The sequence below is a fragment of the Berghia stephanieae genome, chromosome 2 (genome assembly GCF_034508935.2).
Source record: "Berghia stephanieae isolate SIO BIC M18660-M18661 chromosome 2, UCSD_Bste_1.3, whole genome shotgun sequence".
Classification (NCBI taxonomy): domain Eukaryota; kingdom Metazoa; phylum Mollusca; class Gastropoda; order Nudibranchia; family Aeolidiidae; genus Berghia; species Berghia stephanieae.
The window spans coordinates 68,148,595-68,168,855 of record NC_088361.1 but is presented as its reverse complement, the minus strand read 5'-3'; the positions used below and the strand labels follow the sequence as shown (position 1 = coordinate 68,168,855).

Below are 20,261 nucleotides of genomic sequence, written 5' to 3'. Positions count from 1 at the left end.
CCATTCTACCTGGATTGTGTGCCGACGTGATTCTGGGTCACGATTTCCTTGGCCAACACGAGGGACAGGAGATTAGTTTCAAAGGGTCGAAGCCCACATTCTCGATCTGTGGCTTAACTGCTGCTATAATGAAACCTGCCTCTTTATTCAAGAACTTGCTCCCGGAATGCAGACCCATAGCAACAAAATCAAGGCGGTTCTCAACACTGGACAAACAATTTATAGATTTTGAGGTCCAAAAACTAATTGCAGAAGATGTGATTGAACCCTCCGATTCATCGTGGAGAGCACAAGTCTTGGTGACAACGAATGACAGGCACAAAAAGAGAATGGTGGTGGACTATAGCCAAACTATGAACCGCTTTACTCAGTTTGATGCATACCCTCTCCCCAGAATCGATGAGATGATCGAGAAAATTTCAAAATATGAATTATACAGTACAATCAACCTCCGCAGTGCCTACCACCAAATCCCTATAAAGGAGGAAGAAAAACTCTACACTGCCTTCGAAGCCAGCGGGAACCTGTATCAATACAAACACATTCCGTTTGGTGTCACTAATGGAGTGGCCTGCTTCCAACGTATCATTGACAGCATGATAAGAAATGAGAAGCTCAAAGATACATTTGCATATCTAGATAATGTCAAAATCTGCGGAAGAAATCAACAAGAACATGAAAGAACTTCTCTCATTTCATGAAATGTGCCACTGAGTACTACATTACTTTCAATGAAGACAAGAGCATCCTTTCCACCAGAGAAGTCAAACTGCTTGGATTCCTGGTTTCCAAAGGCAACACCGGATCCTAACAGGCTGAAACCATTGCGCGACCTTGCTGATCCCCGCGATGTAAAATCCCAACGCCGTATAGTAGACATGTTTGCCTATTACTCATCTTGGATCCTACATTTCTCTGATAAAATACATCCTTGTCAGCAATAGTGTAGAAAGCCTTTGAACTTCTAAAGAAGGAGATAGAGAATGCAGATTCACTACCGTTGACCAAGATGTTCCCCTAATGCTTCTACCAGCTTTTCTCTCTGTTTGGAATGCCGTCTTATGTCCACTCTGATAGAGGGGCCAACTTCATGTCCGCCGAACTCAAGGACTTTTTACATAGTAAGGGTGTAGCTACTAGCCGGCCTACTCCGTATAACCCGAGAGGTAATGGACAAGTGGAACGACTGAACGGAACTATCTGGAAGACAATAACGCTTGCACTGCAGTCTCGTGGTCTGGAGATTCACCAGTGGGAACTCGTTCTTCCTGATTCCCTTCATTCCCTACGGTCTCTTTTGTGCACTTCCACTAACGAAACTCCTCATGAGAGAATATTTCGCTACAACAGGAAATCCACAACCGGTACAACTCTTCCGACTTGGCACACTACCCCTGGAACGGTGCTCATGAGAAGGACGGCGAGATCTTCAAAGTATGAACCTTTGGTAGATGAAGTCGAACTGTTGGATTGCAATCCACTCTATGCCCACTTCAGACTCCAGGACGGGAGGGAGGCAACAGTAGCTTTGCGTAACCCAGCACCATTTGGTGGCCTGCCTATGCCTGACTCTTTCGTAAAAGACACTTTTCCTCCGCTCACGCACCCCTCAATTAATGAGCCAACAAACCAGTACCCGTTATTATTCAGGCAGATGCCCCAAATCAAGTTTCGGAACAAGCGGAATCAGTAGACACTCCTGATCCTGAACCTCAAACCTCATTCTGTGAAGAAAACGGGCCAAACCCCTCTGACCATGAAACGCATAATGAGAAAACCAAGTCCTTTCATTCGTACCCGGGCTTACAATCTGCGGAATAGAGAAGCCTGAACTTTCCTGACAATCTCTAAGACCAAGACTATGCTTGTTGTGTTTTGATTCATAGCATTACGTCCCCCATTCTTATTTGATTACAGACTTTAGGACTTTGCAATCATTGTTTGTTTTGTAATGCTTCCAATTAGACTGAGGGGGGAAGAATGTTGTGATGTAGTTTTGTTCGTGCGCTTTGCTTTGTTATTATTTTCAACGCTTTGTTATGCTATGTCTGCTTTATCTGTTTTCTTAATTGTTTGCTTTTCTGCTTGTGTTGCAGATCATCATGCTTCTCGTCGTACCTCTGTCGAATATTGAATAAAGCCTTGACTTAGGTTTAAACTAAAGACAGACCCTTCTACACTCACTTCACATACATACATACATACATACATACATACATACATACATACATACATACATACATACATACATACATACATACATACATACATACATACATACATACATACATACATACATACATACATACATACATACATACATACATACATACATACATACATACATACATACATACATACATACATACATACATACATACATACATACATACATACATACATACATACATACATACATACATACATACATACATACATACATACATACATACATACATACATACATACATACCAGATACATACATACATACATACATACATACATACATACATACATACATACATACATGCATGCATGCATGCATGCATGCATGCATGCATACTTACTTACTTACTTACTTACTTACTTACTTACTTACTTACTTACTTACATACATACATACATACATACATACATACATACATACATACATACATACATACATACATACATACATACATACATACATACATACATACATACATACCAGATACATACATACATACTGTCACAGTAAAGATTGTTCACAATTATCTTATTAAATTTTATTTTATTAAGAACTGAATTCATCTCACTCCAGTTATATTTCGGTAGGCTTAGATAAACTTTACCTTCTAATATTAGATCGTCTTTCCTTTTATAGCCTTCCCTCGAATTAATTTCTAATTAGTGAATACTTTTCGTTCTACATTCTGTCACGTAGCCACTTATTATAAAAGCTGATAGGTCTAACACTCTACACTCACTTTCTCTCCACAATCTATGCCGGACGGCCAGTCGCTCTATTCCTATATATATACTGGAAGATTTTTATCTTTTGGGACTTTGTAGATATTATATCTACACCATTAAGACGCCGGAGCTTTTAACTTTGATTGTATAATCTTCAAGGATCAAACCCAAGCCCGCTGTACTACACTATAACCTCTTTCCAATTGCCTGGAAGCGGAATTTTACGAGTCCAATCCTGTTATCAGAGGAATAGATCATCCAAGCCCATCAACTGCCTGGAAACGTAAACTTATGAACCTGACATATTATCATAAGTTACGTAAAATATTCATATCTCTATTTGTAACTGCCACGATCACTGTTTATCTCTTTTAATTAAATTTCATCATTATTTTTATTTCATTGTAAACAAATCGTTAATTGTTTTTCATTTATAGTAACTAGTAAATTCTGGGGCCTCATTCTACATAGATCTTTATGCATAGTCGAGTAGCTCTTTACTCACTTGAGACCATGACATTTTGGAGGGGACACATATAAAGAATTGAATTTATTTAGTTACTTATATCTATTTCATCTAACCTTAAAGTTTAAATTGTAAAACTCTTAATTGCCCCACTTGATCATATTTTAATTGAACTCCCTATTTACAGGATTAATTTTTTTTTTTCCTTTTCATTTCTTCATTTAAATGGAATAGCAATTTATCCATTCATTCTTTCATTCAAATTGAATAGCATTTTATTGATTCATTCCGTCATTCATTTATTCATTTATAAATTATTCATTCATTCATTGTTCATTCATTTATTCATTCATTCATTCATTCATCCATTCATTCGTTTATTCACTCATTTATCCAATCATTCATACATTTATTCCTCCCTTCATTCTTTCATTCATACATTATCCATTCATTCATTCATCTATTCACTCAGTTTTTCATTCATTCATTCATTCCTTGTCCACTTTGTTATTATATCACTCATTTCATTTTGTTGTTTTCCTCATTCATGAATTGTTTTCAATATGTTTACATTCCATAACGATTCATTCACCTATCATCCAATCACTCAGTGTTGTGAACACATTTTATAACTATTGTAAATCTTACGATATTTTATTGTTTTGTATTTCAGACATCACTGTTAAACACTCTTCAATGCCTAATTACAATTGTTGAACAACCATTGAACAAGAGAGAGGTCCCAGCCACGAACTGAGTTGGTAAATATATCCTTCATTATTCTCTTTTACATAAGTTGGGCATCACATAGTAACTATAGACATCGTGATTTGTTTTGCATAGTGATTTGTTTTAAATGCATTTTTGGCATATTACTGTTACCGAAAAACACTTATATATTATGTTCTGAAAAGTGAGTCTTTAAAAACTAAATAATAATAAAAGGAGTCTACTAGCCGTCGTGTTATATTTAGTGATAGATAACTTGGGATTATTTTGGCATCCTATTATTGTTATCACACTCTAGTATATTAGCGTCATTGCGAATAATTGTACACAAACTAACGACGAGTCACACACATTGGTGATACATTTTTCGTAGTAACATAGTTTAGAGTACACGCGATTGACACATTGTTATGGACTCAAGTCATAACTCCGCATTGTATTGACACATTGCTTTATAAGATATAACGATAAAAGGCATCAAATTCAACATACATAATAAGTTGAAATAAGAGAGAGAGATTTCTAAAAATAGAACAGTTCATTCCAGTAAGTGTAAATAAATAAAACAGTCAGTAACAGTATCCTGTCAATATAATATATATAAAACATCGTAACTAATTTATTGCAACATGGAAGCATATAAAAGATACTTAAGTCTCGCAAAGGACTTAGAAATACCCCAGGAAAGAATATTTTCATGGTGCGAAGAGAAAGTAAAAGAAGAAAAAGAAAATGAAGAAAGAATTCGTAAAGAAGAAAAAGAACATGAAGAAAGAATTCGTAGAGAAGAAAATGAAGAAAGAATTCATAAAGAAGAAAAAGAACACGAAGAAAGAATTCGTAGAGAAGAAAATGAAAAAAGAATTCGTAGAGAAGAAAAAGAACACGAAGAAAGAATTCGTAGAGAAGAAAAAGAACACGAAGAAAGAATACGTAGAGAAGAACGAGAAAAAAGTCCAAGAAAGGGAACTAAAAAGACAAATAGCTTTAGCAGAAGAAGAAACCAAAAGGACCCAAATGATGCTGGAAATTGAAAAAACAAAAACCGGTCATGAAAGAAAACATAATAATAGTGATGAATTTTTCGTGAAACTTCCACGCATGCCAACATACGATGAACGCTCAGACTGTCTAGAATCCTTCTTACACCGATTCGAAGTTCAGGCTAAAGGTTATCGTTGGCCAGAAAGCAAATGGGCCACAGCCTTGATTAACTGCTTATCCGGAGAACCGCTAAAAGTTTTCTATACCTTAACAACTGAAGATGCAGATGACTATGGTAAAATTAAAGACGCTCTACTAAAAAGATTTAGATTAACGGAAGATGGTTACCAGGAAAGGTTTCACACTGCAAAACCGGAAAGTGGAGAAGACTTTAATACATTCGTGAACCGAATTACTCAATTTCTAAATCGGTGGCTTGAGTTGCCAAACGTAAAACAAGACGACTTTGTAGGCCTTTACTATCTCACGCTGAAGAATCGAATCTATCAAGCTTGCAACCCAGATTTAGTCGCATTCTTTAAAGAGAGAAAGCCAGAAAACTTGGACAAATTAAAAATCTACGCAGAAAACTTTAACAGCGCACATCCATTGACACCCCTTAGCAGAACATTGAAGGAACCATACTACGCTGCCGCTGCTCAGAGTCCAGGTACACCTAAAGTTCAGTACTCAAATAGAACGAGCCGATCAATCACTCGGAACACGCAAGTGAAACAAGATGATCATAGTAACAAACCATGGAACAAACAGTTCAATAGAGACCATAGCCGACCCTATCAAAACAAAACAAGAAATAGCACTGACAATAATACTGAGTATAAGAAAACCAACAAACCTATAATTAAATGTCAATATTGTGGAATGAAAGGCCACACAGCAGACAAATGTTACAAAATCGTGGGATATCCGAAAGAAACTGCAAATGCATCACTCCAAACCAGTGTAAATAATCAGACACGAATAATGTCAGGAGAAAATATAAATGTGTATTGCGTGAAAGGTATGTCACTTTTAACACAAACTCACAAATCAGGATCGCTATTTTTTTGTGAAGGCAAAGCTAATGGAACTGATTGCAAAATATTGAGAGACACAGGATGCAGTACAGTAGGAATAAAAGCATCTTTGATCAATGACGAAGACAAAACTGGAAAAACGGTACAATGCATCACATTCAGTGGCACAGTCGAAACCTTTGAAACAGCTAACGTGTACATAGAAACCCCATACTATACAGGAATAGTGGAATGCTGTATACTTCCCAACCCCGTCGCTGATGTTATTGTTGGCAATATAAAAGGTCTTAAAGACAACCCAACAGATGTAAAAGAATGGTCATTAAGCCAAGAAACAGCTTGTCTAGCAGAAACAAGAAAGATGACTAAGACAACAGAGAAGCCAATGACTATTTCTCTAGAACCACAACAATTTGACAGGAACAGGTTCATTGAAGAACAGAAAAAGGACCCGACTTTAACATCATATTTCAATATCGCAAACAAAGGGACGAAATCAAAAGTTGAATACATCATTGAAAAAGATATTCTGTTCAGGTTACATAGGAAAAGAAACAAAATAGCTAAACAACTGGTCACGCCGAGTATTTATAGAAACAAAATCCTTGGAATAGCGCACGATTCAATAACTTCTGGACATCTTGGAGCTCTTCCACATTGAAGAGAATATCCGAGAATTTCACATGGCCTGGAATTACTAAAGACGTCCGAGAATATGTGAAATCGTGTGACACATGCCAAAGAAGAGTCGCAAAAGGCAGAATACCGAGATTGCCATTAGAGACAACCCCAGTTATTGAAAAAGTTTTTCAAAAAGTTGCAATTGACATTATAGGCCCTTTAACAAAATCAGATAGAAACCATACACACATACTAACACTAGTCGATTACGCAACCAGGTGGCCAGAAGCGATAGCATTGAAATCAACTACATCGGATCACATAGCTGAAGCATTGATGACAATTTTTACTAGAATAGGCATACCAAATGAGATACTGTCGGACAATGGACCCCAATTTACATCACATATGATGCATGAAACCATGAAACTCATGGGAATCCAACACTCATTCACAACTCCCTACCACCCCCAAGCAAATGGTCTTTGTGAAAGATTTAATGGCACTCTAAAGAATATGTTAAGAAAAGTGTCAGCAGAAAAACCAGATGATTGGGACAGATACTTACCAGCAATCCTATTTGCATATAGAGAAATACCCCAAGAATCTACAGGCTACTCCCCATTTGAGTTGATGTATGGACGATCACCTCGCGGCCCGATCAATATAGTAGCCGACATTTGTAAAGGGAATGAGGAGGACAATAACGAAATTATGTTTGCTTACGAATATGTAAGAAACCTGAAAGACAGAATAGAGGACACATGTAAGCTAGCACAGGAATCCGTCACCAAAAAAGCAGAGAAATACAAGGAATACTCTGATCGCAAAAGCAAATCAAGAAAATTTGAGATTGGTGACAAAGTACTAATACTCTTACCCGATGACTCGAGTAAACTTTTAGCTACATGGAAAGGACCATTCAAAATAACAGCAGTAAAATCTAATGTTAATTACGAGATTAAAATTAACAACACAACAAAGACATTCCATGCAAATATGCTAAAAAAGTATTTTGATAGAGACACAGTGTCGCAACCTATGTTTACTAATATCGAAGCTTCAAATACAGGATTAATCATACCGTTGGTCATGGACACAGACACCCGAGACAGAAAAACAAACAAAAATCGCACAATTGCAACCACCTAAGACAAAAAAAGAAGTACGCAAAGTACTTGGGCTCCTAAATTTTTACAGGAAATACATTTACAACTTCGCGCACATCGCGACAACCGCTAACAAATCTGACAAAGAATGGGTCACCGAACAAAATTGTTTGGACAGAAGTGTGTCAGAATAGCTTTAACCAATTAAAGGCATTACTCTGTTCAGAACCAATTCTTAAATTACCCGACATATCAAAAGAATTTGTTGTAAGAACTGACGCGTCTGATAAGGGCATCGCAGGTGTACTATTACAGGAGCATGAGGGAACTCTAATGCCTTGCTTATATGCAAGCAGAAAATTATTGGACAGAGAATCACGATACTCTGTAATAGAGCGTGAAGGACTGGCCATCGTCTTTGCTTTAAAGACATTCAGCAGATATCTACTGCTAAAAGAGTTTGTGGTCGAAACGGACCATAAACCACTCACGTACATAAGAAATAACAAAATGAATAATAGTAGAGTACTAAGGTGGAGTCTATTTTTGCAAAATTACACTTTCAGTATCTCTCACATACCAGGCTGTGAAAATATTCACGCCGACCTACTTTCTCGATTAGTATAAACACGTGAGAAGGGTATAACTTAACCTCCCATGCATACTATTAGTTACCTCGAAAATTATGCCAAATCAGAACGCACAATTTCGATAATTTTATTTGTAAACATGATGACCCAACTTAATGTAACATTGAGTATTGTTTGGATATATATACCATACCCATTCATGATTTGGGAAATCTTCTCTTTATCTATTATTGTTATGAATTTTCACTCATTTATGATTAATAATTGAAATGTCAATATTCCATTTACATTTTCATTCATTTCATTCAGTAAATTACCTTCATATCATCGACTTAAATCATGCTTCATTACCATCACTATTGTTTATCACAATGATTTGTAATCACATTGCCATCATGTCGTTCATCACAATGATTTGTAATCACAATCTTTCATTGTTATTGTCGCCCATTCATATACCTACGTTAATATAAACATTTCCATGTCTAGTTAATAAATAATTTAATTGTAGCTCAAATCATAACAATGGATTAATGCTAGAGTATCATGATAGTAAATTTACTTCCGTTTGTAAAATCTATCTTTCCCATAATGGTTAAAGAGTATATTTTAAACGTGGGTGGGGGGTGTCACAGTAAAGATTGTTCACAATTATCTTATTAAATTTTATTTTATTAAGAACTGAATTCATCTCACTCCAGTTATATTTCGGTAGGCTTAGATAAACTTTACCTTCTAATATTAGATCGTCTTTCCTTTTATAGCCTTCCCTCGAATTAATTTCTAATTAGTGAATACTTTTCGTTCTACATTCTGTCACGTAGCCACTTATTATAAAAGCTGATAGGTCTAACACTCTACACTCACTTTCTCTCCACAATCTATGCCGGACGGCCAGTCGCTCTATTCCTATATATATACTGGAAGATTTTTATCTTTTGGGACTTTGTAGATATTATATCTACACCATTAAGACGCCGGAGCTTTTAACTTTGATTGTATAATCTTCAAGGATCAAACCCAAGCCCGCTGTACTACACTATAACCTCTTTCCAATTGCCTGGAAGCGGAATTTTACGAGTCCAATCCTGTTATCAGAGGAATAGATCATCCAAGCCCATCAACTGCCTGGAAACGTAAACTTATGAACCTGACATATTATCATAAGTTACGTAAAATATTCATATCTCTATTTGTAACTGCCACGATCACTGTTTATCTCTTTTAATTAAATTTCATCATTATTTTTATTTCATTGTAAACAAATCGTTAATTGTTTTTCATTTATAGTAACTAGTAAATTCTGGGGCCTCATTCTACATAGATCTTTATGCATAGTCGAGTAGCTCTTTACTCACTTGAGACCATGACCTACATACATACATACATACACATACATACATACATACATACATACATACATACATACATACATACATACATACAACATACATACATACATACATACATACTATACATACATACATACATACATACATACATACATACATACATACATACATACATACATACATACATACATACATACATACATACATACATACATACATACATACATACATACATACATACATACAATACATACATACATACATACATACATACATATCATACATACATACATACATACATACATACATACATACATACATACATACATACATACATACATACATACATACATACATACATACATACATACATACATTACATACATACATACATACATACATACATACATACATAACATACATACATACATACATACATACATACATACATACATACATACATACATACATACATACATACATACATACATACATACATACATACATACATACATACATACATACATACATACATACATACATACATACATACTCATACATACATACATACATACATACATACATACATACATACATACATACATACATACATACATACATACTACATACATACATACATACATACATACATACATACATACATACATACATACATACATACATACATACATACATACATACACACATACATACACACATACATACATACAGACAAACATATGATTTTGAGAGGTGGAGATTTACTCGATATTAACCAACTTATAGTGGGACTGCCGAGATGCGCGTAGAGTGCACCATTGTTGGTATTTTTGCCTGATTGATTTCATTTTGTTTTTTCGAGCGGTTATAAATTTTTTATTAATCCCATCCCTCTCCCCTTTTATGTCAGACCCTGTGGCCAGAAGATCAGAGGCTATTAGTTTAAAATATTTATTTCATCTTTATAATGTGAAAACATCTCAATTAATGGAACACATTAACACATTGATCTTCACAGAGAGTAAACATTGCAAGGCTGGTTATCTCCCCTTTGATTAATGGACGATTCAAATTGTACCTTAGGACATTAAATAGTTGTGGGCAAAATTACAAGATTATTATACAGCAGAGAGAGAGAGAGAGAGAGAGAGAGAGAGAGAGAGAGAGAGAGAGAGAGAGAGAGAGAGGAAAAAGAAATGCATTTGTCTCCTTTCTATTATAACATTGAGATAAAAGCATCCTTAATGTTATTATGATTATTGTGAGTCATGATCTTGTCATCAGAAATGGCTATTTTATTAAAGCAATGCCCCGATTACATCAATGATGGAAGGTTTAGTAATAGAATTTCAGCTCATTGTGCGCCAAAAAGTAGGTTATCTCTTCATGATTTCTTTTTGTTTTGTTTAGTTATTTGTTTCTTGTTCGTGGTGTTTGTTTTGTTTTGTTTTTTTAATTGGTGGGGGGGGGGCCGAGGTTGTGGATTGTATGTGTGTGTGTGTGTGTGTTGTGGGTGGGTGTGTATGTGTGTTGTGGGTGGGTGTGGGTGTGGGTGTGTGTGTGTGTGTGTGTGTGAGAGAGAGAGAGAGAGAGAGAGAGAGAGAGAATTGTATAGCTAGTTAGCGGTTTGCTAAGAAGCTCACAATATTGCCATCCGGAAGTATAACGGACCAATACACAAAACTATGTGTAACCATGAACGTTTATAGCCTGGTTAATACAGTTTAGTGAGAATTACTCATAAAACGCGGATGGCAAAAAGCATTAACAAAGACCTGTGTGACGTCAACTTCAATCTATCTATATATTAAGTGCTCTTTTCTTTAGATTTTTAGGCTTCAAATTGATACAAGGATTCGTGCATCAATATTTCTTTTTGTCCTTACATTTACTTTTTTTTAAATTGAATATTTAATGAAATTACGTCCCTTTACAATGTTCTAGTTTGCCCTCTGGGCAATTTCATCAACTGTTTGGATTGAAGGAGTAATATTAGATCTCTCCGTGTTACGGGCTTTATAATTATAGACAAGGAACACGCCTTGAGTATTAAAGTTTATTTTGGGTGGTTCAGAGAGAACCTAGACTCCTAACTTTTCTCTTTTAAAGGGGCGGTATGTCATCAGCTTAAAAACTATTATTGAAAATGGACATTTAAATAAACGTTTACATTTTTACTTAGTCGTGTGGAACAAAGATTTACATAATTTCATAAATGCGCTTTACAGCCGGCTTGAATTGCATGGAACATAAATTTGGTTTCAAATGGCATTCAAGAAATTGTTGTTAATGACAGCGAGCACTGTGAGATTTGGACGATATGCGCTAATGTAAATTTGCACAAACATTTTAATGTATTTAAACTACATACATCAAGGTTGTTATTGAAACAGAATACTGGTATAAGGGGAAAGCGTACACTAGACAATTTTGACCAATATTAGGAATCATATTGAACCGAGAACGGAACGAGGTCTTTCCTCGAGGTCAATAAGTTACCGATTTCGGTTTAAAATCGTTACATAACACCAAATTCTTATATCCAAGGAACATTAAGAATACGAGGAAAATTTAGAATATATCATCATGAATGACTTGTTTGCGTACAACATCAGCAATCAGTCATATATCAATATTTGTCTGATCCGAATTTTGACAGACAAAGAAGGAAGGAGGTACGGTTTTTGACCAATGATGGGAATTGGGAATTATATTGACCCAAAAGCCACAGTGAGACTATGAGGTTTTTCTTCTGGGTCATAAGCTACCTGATGAAATCGTATTATTACACCTTATTCTCATATCCCAGAAAATTTAAGAGTACAAAATGGTAAAAGTGAATGGATTTTAAGGCCATAAATTATTTGTTTACACACTACATCATCAATCGGTCAGATATCCCCATTTATTTGACCATGTATTAATAGGAACAAAGAAGAAGGGGGTGTTATGATTAATGATCATGCCTAAGAGTGTTATCTGTTCAAATGGATTTTGGCACGATCTGCGTACAGGGTTAAAGCAAATGTCCTGATTCTCACATCCATTAGATCTTTTAAGCATTCCCTTCTATACTAAACTGCAATTTGTTTTCTCCCTTTATCATTTATTTTTATTTTGCATTAATGTTATTGCATTAATGTTTTATTAAAATTATTTATATCTACACAAACAATCTTTGTTTCTTTATAAGAACAACTCTCTTTGCTTCTTTATAAGAACAATCTCCAATCTGTTCTTAACAGCAGAACAAATCCGCATTAAGCCATTACCCGCTAAGTATATTAATTCTACCTGAAATACGGCTCTATGGAGTAAAACCTAACATTTTTGTATATTTATATCGTGATAACTTTAAAACGTGGGCTTTTTTGTGATAGCGCTTTTAAAATTAGAATAATTTATCCCATGCTGTAAAAAGTATTATGGTTTACTTTTTTAAATTAACAATGTTGAATAGGAAATAACTCCGCTAGATACCGGTCCCAAGCCCGGCGTCCCATTATTGGGAAGGAGGAGGGATGTGACCTTTGCAGTGACTGGAGACTATATCTACCACCAGGGCCTGAGAAACCTGCCGAGACCAGGACGTGAGTGGTGGAGGTAAGGACTTCCCTTCTACAAAGTCACTGTAACTGGTCCAAACCAAGAAGTCCTGGCAGCAGGGGATGGATGATTTCAGACAGCAACCAAAGAGATATCTTGCAGGATCTGGTGGCTGCAGTCACGACGCTGGGCAGAAGATCCCTCAAGGACAATGGCTAGGGTCACCGCCTTAAGAAGGCACTGCGGGTTTCAGAAAGCAATGGCAAACTACTGAACCATACAAATTGCCAGGAAACTCACACAAATGGAAGTCAGAAGAAGTAAACGTCATAGAACCACTGATGGGACCCCCAGATCTCATGGGTCTACAACACGCGATGGGGAAGAGCAGACCTCCCTGACCAGTACCTCCTCAGCTGATGATGGTCACAAGTCTGACTGTGCGCGGAGCGGAACATTAGGTAGCAGGAAGCTAAAAATAGGACAGAAGATACGGATAGGGACATGGAACATAAGGTCCATGTCATCTGGCAAGCTGCAAAAATCATTAAAGAGGCTGATGACAATGGAATAAGTTGCCTGGGTATCTCTGAGCATAGATGGGGAGGAAAAGGACACTTCACTCCTCTAAGTGGAGGAAGGGTCATTTACTCAGGAAAAGAGAAACCAGGACAAAGCGGGGTTGCAATATATCTGAGTAAAGGAATAGCCGGAGCACTAATGGTTACAATCCATACAGCGACCGCATTATCTCTGTGCGTGTAAGAGGAGTAGGGCACAACCTTACGATCATACAAGTATATGCTCCGACATCAGTTGCGACAGAAGAAGAAAAGGATACCTTCTATGCATCACTCCAAAATGCTATTGACTCATGTGACAAATCAGACAGAATGATAATCATGGGAGATTTCAACTCGAAGGTTGGCAGTAGGAAAGACGAACAGGAAAAAGGCATAGTAGGAGAGTATGGTCTAGAAGAAAAAAACAAAGAAGGAGAACGGCTGGTAGAATTTGCCATTGAAAACAACCTTGCCATTACAAACACCATGTTCCAGGTACACAAAAGAAGGCTATATAAGTGGACCGCACCAAATGGGCAGACAAAGAACCAAATAGATTATATAATCATAAACAAGAGATGGAGAACATCAGTGACAGCGGCAAGAACCCTACCCGGGGCAGACTGTGATAGCGTGCATGAGCTACTAATAGCAGACGTCAAAATCAGACTCAAGATTATCAAATCGTCTCCCAAACCAGTTCGGTATGACCTCTCCATGATACATTTCAACATCCAGTACAAACTTGAAGTTAAGAACAGTTTCAGTGCATTACAAGACATGGCAGAAGAGATGGAACCTGAAGAGTTGGCAGAAAAGATTGAGAATACTTTTAAAAGAGCAGCAGTGGAACACCTACCAAAAAGGTCATATAAGAAAAAAACATGGATAACAAACGAAACTCTTGAAGCCATGGAAACAAGGAAAAACATCAAGCAAAGGTATGGTCTACATTCTGACGAGTATAAAGAAGCAAAAGCATATGTGAAGAAATTAACAAAACGGGACAAGACCGATTCATTAAAACAAAAACTCGATGACATAGAACTGGCAATGTATACCAATCAGACAAATAAAATGCACAAAGAAATCAACAACCTAACAAATGAGTTCAAACCACACCTATCGACCATAAAAGATACCAACGGCACACCCCTAAACGACCCAGAAAAATCGCAGATAGGTGGGCTGAATACTTTAAGGAAATGTACGATGGCAACGCAAACACATTGCCAATGATGGAACCAAATGGAGATGAACTACCACCCCTACGAAGCGAAGTAGAATGGGCAATTAAACAGCTCCCAACAGGCAAATCAGCAGGAAACGATGAAATTCGGGAGAAATGATCAAAGCTAGTGGAGACGAGGGGACTGCATTATATTACACTCTCTGTAAAAAGATATGGCACGAAGAACGATGGCCAAATGAATGGACAAAGGCTGTATTTATACCAATCCCCAAAAAAGTAGACCTACAGCTATGCACAAATTACAGGACGATATCACTCATCAGCCATGCAAGCAAGATCTTACTGAAAATTATTTGAAGAGATTAGAGAACGTGGTGAAGGAATAAGTCAGCCAAACTCAAGCAGGCTTTAGACCAAACAGGGGAACAAGAGACCAAATATTTAATATCAGGACACTGATTGAAAAAAGCAGGGAGGCAAACATAGATCTACACATGTGCTTCATAGATTACAGCAAAGCGTTTGACTGCGTAAATCACGAACAAATAATAACAACTTTGAAGAACTTAAACTGCCACTACAAAATAGTCAACCTCATAAACAATCTTTACCAACAACAGACAGCAACGGTTAGACTAGAATATGGACTTACAAAATGGTTCCCAATAAAGCGGTGAGTGAGGCAGGGGTGCATCCTTTCTCCTTCACTATTCAGCCTATACAACGAAACAATAATGCGTGATGTAATGACAGAAGAAAAAGATGAAGAGTACAGTGCCGTGAAGATAAATGGCAGGAAGATCTCTGACCTACGATATGCAGACGACACGGCGCTATTGTCAACAACATCAACAGGTCTCAACAAACTAGTAAAATCGGTAAAAAAAAACATAGTGAAGACAAAGACCTATTATTAAACGCAAAGAAAACGAAAATAATGAGCACAGATAAAAGCAGCACTGCTCAGGTCGAAATAGAAGGAGAACAACTGGAAAATGTTACAAATTTCATTTACCTTGGAGCACAAATAGAAGCCAATGGAAAATCGGCACCAGATATCAGGAGAAGACTTGCAATTGCAAGCAACAAACTAAACAAAATGATGGCAATCTGGAAGAGCGCGGAAGTCAGACTGAAAATGAAGATCCTAACATCCTGTATTTTTCCTACTGCAATATATGGATGCGAGACATGGTCTATAACCAAAGAATCAGAAAAGAGAATAACCGCCTTCAAAATGAAATGCTATAGAAAAATCTTACGCATCCCGTGGACAAACAAAGAAAGCAATGCAAACATCATGAAAACACTAGGACTAAAAAAGTCTATGCTAATGAGTAAGATAAAAAAAAGCTGAAACTCAATTACTTTGGGCACCTGAAAAGACACGACACACTAGAGAGAGATGTACTGGAGGGCATGGCGGAGGGCAAAAGAGGCAGAGGAAGACCACAAAGAAGATGGCAACAGGATATACAGGAATGGCTCAACAACGGCGTGACGGAATGTGGTAGATGGGTACAAGACAGAGACTTCTTCCGAAGGACTGTGTGGGAGGCTACTTCCAAGTGATATGCCACAGAGAGAGAGAGAATAGGAAATTACGATAATATTCCAGTCCCTGCCACTTATGACATAAATGGCCTTCGGCCATCGACATCTACGATGTCATTTCTCAAGTCAAACATTGAAATATTGATCATCTTAACAGGTCAACAATGATTTAGAAAATTATCGAGCGTCACAAGTCTGCAAGTCTTGGTTTTTAATTTCCGAAGAGATCACATCTGCCTATTCTGTCTTTTATTGACAGAAAGCTTGTTTTTATTTTGTTTAGAAACTTTTAACGTCAAATTTCATGACTGTTATGACCTTCAACTTGACAAAAATTCTTAAACCTGAGACTTCTTAGAAGTTTCAGATTTATGATTGTTTACTACTTAATATCATTTTAAATCATCGATTTATCGAATTTAAAAAATTCTGGCCAAAATGAAAAAGTGTTTTGCCGGTGTACGGTAGTATTGATAGTACACATCATACTATCGATTCGAACAGCGAGTAAATATTTGAACTATGGTAATCGTATCATTGCTGCAGTGGGGCTTTTTCCATCGAGGCTTAGATATTAAACATCTTTAATTGCAAAATGATATCGCATCATTTTGAGTAAAAAATGGATTTTTAAAAATAAATAAAATAAATAAAGGCAAGTTACTTTGCTATCTCCACGAAAAAATTTTTGAAGCAAACAACAACGAAAATATACATTAATATTATTCCCTTGATTGTTGGATTTGTATGCAAGCATGATTCTTTGAGTCTCTCTCTCTCTCTCTCTCTCTCTCTCTCTCTCTCTCTCTCTCTCTCTCTGTGTGTGTGTGTGTGTGTATGTGTGTGTCTCCTCTCTCTCTCTCTCTATCTCTCTCTTTCTCTCTCTCTCTCTCTCTCTCTCTCTCTGTCTCTCTCTCTCTTCCATTCACATTCTTTCCCTCCGCGTGTGCGTGTGTGTCATTCACTCTTCTATCTCTCTTACTCACACATACACACACTCATACACTCATGCAGAGACATGTATACTGACATGCGTACTCAGTCGGTCTAGTCATTCCTTCTCATCCTCCCCCCCCCCCCCCCCCCCCTCAAACCAACAAAGAGATAGTCATACACACGTACACACACATATACACATACGCTTAATATTGAAGTCTTTCTCAACTTTCTATCTTCCTTAATCTACGACCATTTTACATTCTCATACACATACTCTCTCTCTCTCTCTCTCTCTCTCTCTCTCTCTCTCTATCTATCTATCTATCTATCTATCTATCTCTTTCTCCCTCTTCCTTTCTTTATCCCCCCCCCCTCTCTCTCTCTCCCTTTCTCTCTTCATATTTCACTTTTCTCTCTCTCTCTCTCTCTCTCTCTCTCTCTCTCTCTCTCTCTCTCTCTCTCTATCTCTCTCTTCACCCCCCCCCTCTCTCTCTCTCTCTCTCTCTGTGTGTGTGTGTGTGTGTGTGTGTGTGTGTGTGTGTGTGTGTGGCTGTGTGTTCTTACGTTATCTACCCATCTCATTCGCTCCTCTTATCGCTTTCACACGTCGCGTTGATTTCTTGCGTTGTGACGTAGTAAATTATGTGTGTACATAACTTCTATTTTTCTTTCTCTTATAAATTCCTCTTGCCACCATCTAGCAATGAGTTCATTATATCCGTTTGAAGTGAGACAACAAAATGGGGAAAAATAGATAAGATAATGTCTAACTTTAGATTCGTTAGGGATGGACCTTTTTAAACCGACATATAAAAAAAAATTAATCAAAGATTGACCGACCGATACCAGTACCAGTACGATGACACTACGTCAATCACTACCACAGTAAGTAGGAACTGAGAGGACAACGGCATCCAAAGTAGCTATAGTATTCCTTGATGTGCAATTAGGGACGTTAGGCAATTTAGTCTCTATAATTTGATCGTTTTGATTTTGAGCTAGATTAACCTTGATTTGTTGACGGAAAATAGAAAAAAAAAACTAAATGAGAAACAATATAATGCACTTTTACTAAGGCTCAGCTCCGTCGATCTGGTTTATATTATAGTCCGTTCCAAGTCCCTTGTGCAGGGAATATTGCAAATTCCTCCAAAGTTACGAAATGTGGAGCCTTGAATTTTTGCATGCGGCTTATATTTTAAGTGACATTACGACTTTTGAAAAACCGATAATGATTGACCAAACGGTTTTCTCACAATGACGAATTCCTTTGATCTTTTCATCGTTTGCAATAAAATATGGCTCAAACTTTAAAATGTAAATATAGTAATAGTGTGTTGATTCTTTTTCCCATGGGGAAATAATCATAACAAAGTTGCATTCAGTGGCGTAGCTTAGCAAATAATTTTGGGTTGTTTGAAATAGTTTAATTATAGATAGCACTTCACAGCATTGAAAACAGTCGGCGTTTATACGATATCTCTTCCCTAGTGGACAACGGCCAAATAATACATCGGATCAAGTAGCCCGTTAGGTGCTTATACATTTTTCGGACAAAGACATAGATGTTTAAAAAAATAGGGGGGGGGGGGGTCTTCGAATTTTAACGCCCGTTTTCGACAGGACGAGGAGAATGCCTTTCTCAAAGACATAACACCGACCAACTGTTGAGCAAGACATCTCATATAGGTCGGACAAGACATGTCACGAAATCCCACTGGTCACCCATCGATTACGCTACGTGTTCGACATTCTTGAATTATGTTCGCTGGAAGAGTGGGGGGGGGGGGGCGCTTTGAATGTATTAATTTGAAATATCAATGAATGTAAACTTCTTTAACACCAGATCCAGATTCTTTGTACTTTTTGTACAGTATAACCTTTCAAAGGAACCATTTTCAAATACAAGAGATGCATAATTAAGATGGCATAAACATTTATTAATTTGACCTCTCCCCTCTGAGTTGTAAGCCATACTGCTATTTGCCGCATGCCATGAAATAGAATTCCGCGCTTCGCCTCTCTGGAGAAATGTAAATTTTCCTCTGGAACAAATTATGTGCATGTTTAATCCATATTTTAAATCAGTTTTTATGAATGTAAAATTCACAACAGGAAGGTACACCTCTGGCTTTCAAATATTAAATTGTAACAATTGTTTATGTCAAGTAATTACAAAGTGTACATTTTGATGTGTCATTTTGATATCATGATGGCAATAATAGTGAGTCGTACAAATGAAAACCCCTGGTCAAGCCTGTGGGCGAGTTTAGCACAAGCAAACTGGGTCAAAATTCTGGTGGTCCAGTAGCAACGAAGCATCGAGACGACCTTGAGTGTGTTAGTGGCGCGGTATGGTTCTAAGAATGATGATAAGCGCACATTTTCTGCAAGCAGCGCATACTCTCTCTCTCTCTCTCTCACTCTCTCTCTCTCTCTCTCTCTATCTCACACACACACACACACACATACACACACACACACAATGATAACACCAAGAAGAAGAGGAGGAGGAGGAAGAGAAGAAGAAGAAGTAGAAGCAGAGGAAGAAGAAGAAGAAGAGGAAAAAGAAGAAGAAGAATGTAGTTACTAATTATGATCATGATGATGATGATGATGATGATGA

General features: G+C 37.1%; 1 protein-coding gene across 1 annotated transcript in view; it reads right to left on the bottom strand.

Moving 5' to 3' along the window:
- LOC144963709 (uncharacterized) overlaps positions 1–20,261 on the bottom strand; it is a 94,089-nt gene that overhangs the window by 42,985 nt on the left and 30,843 nt on the right. The window lies entirely within an intron of this gene.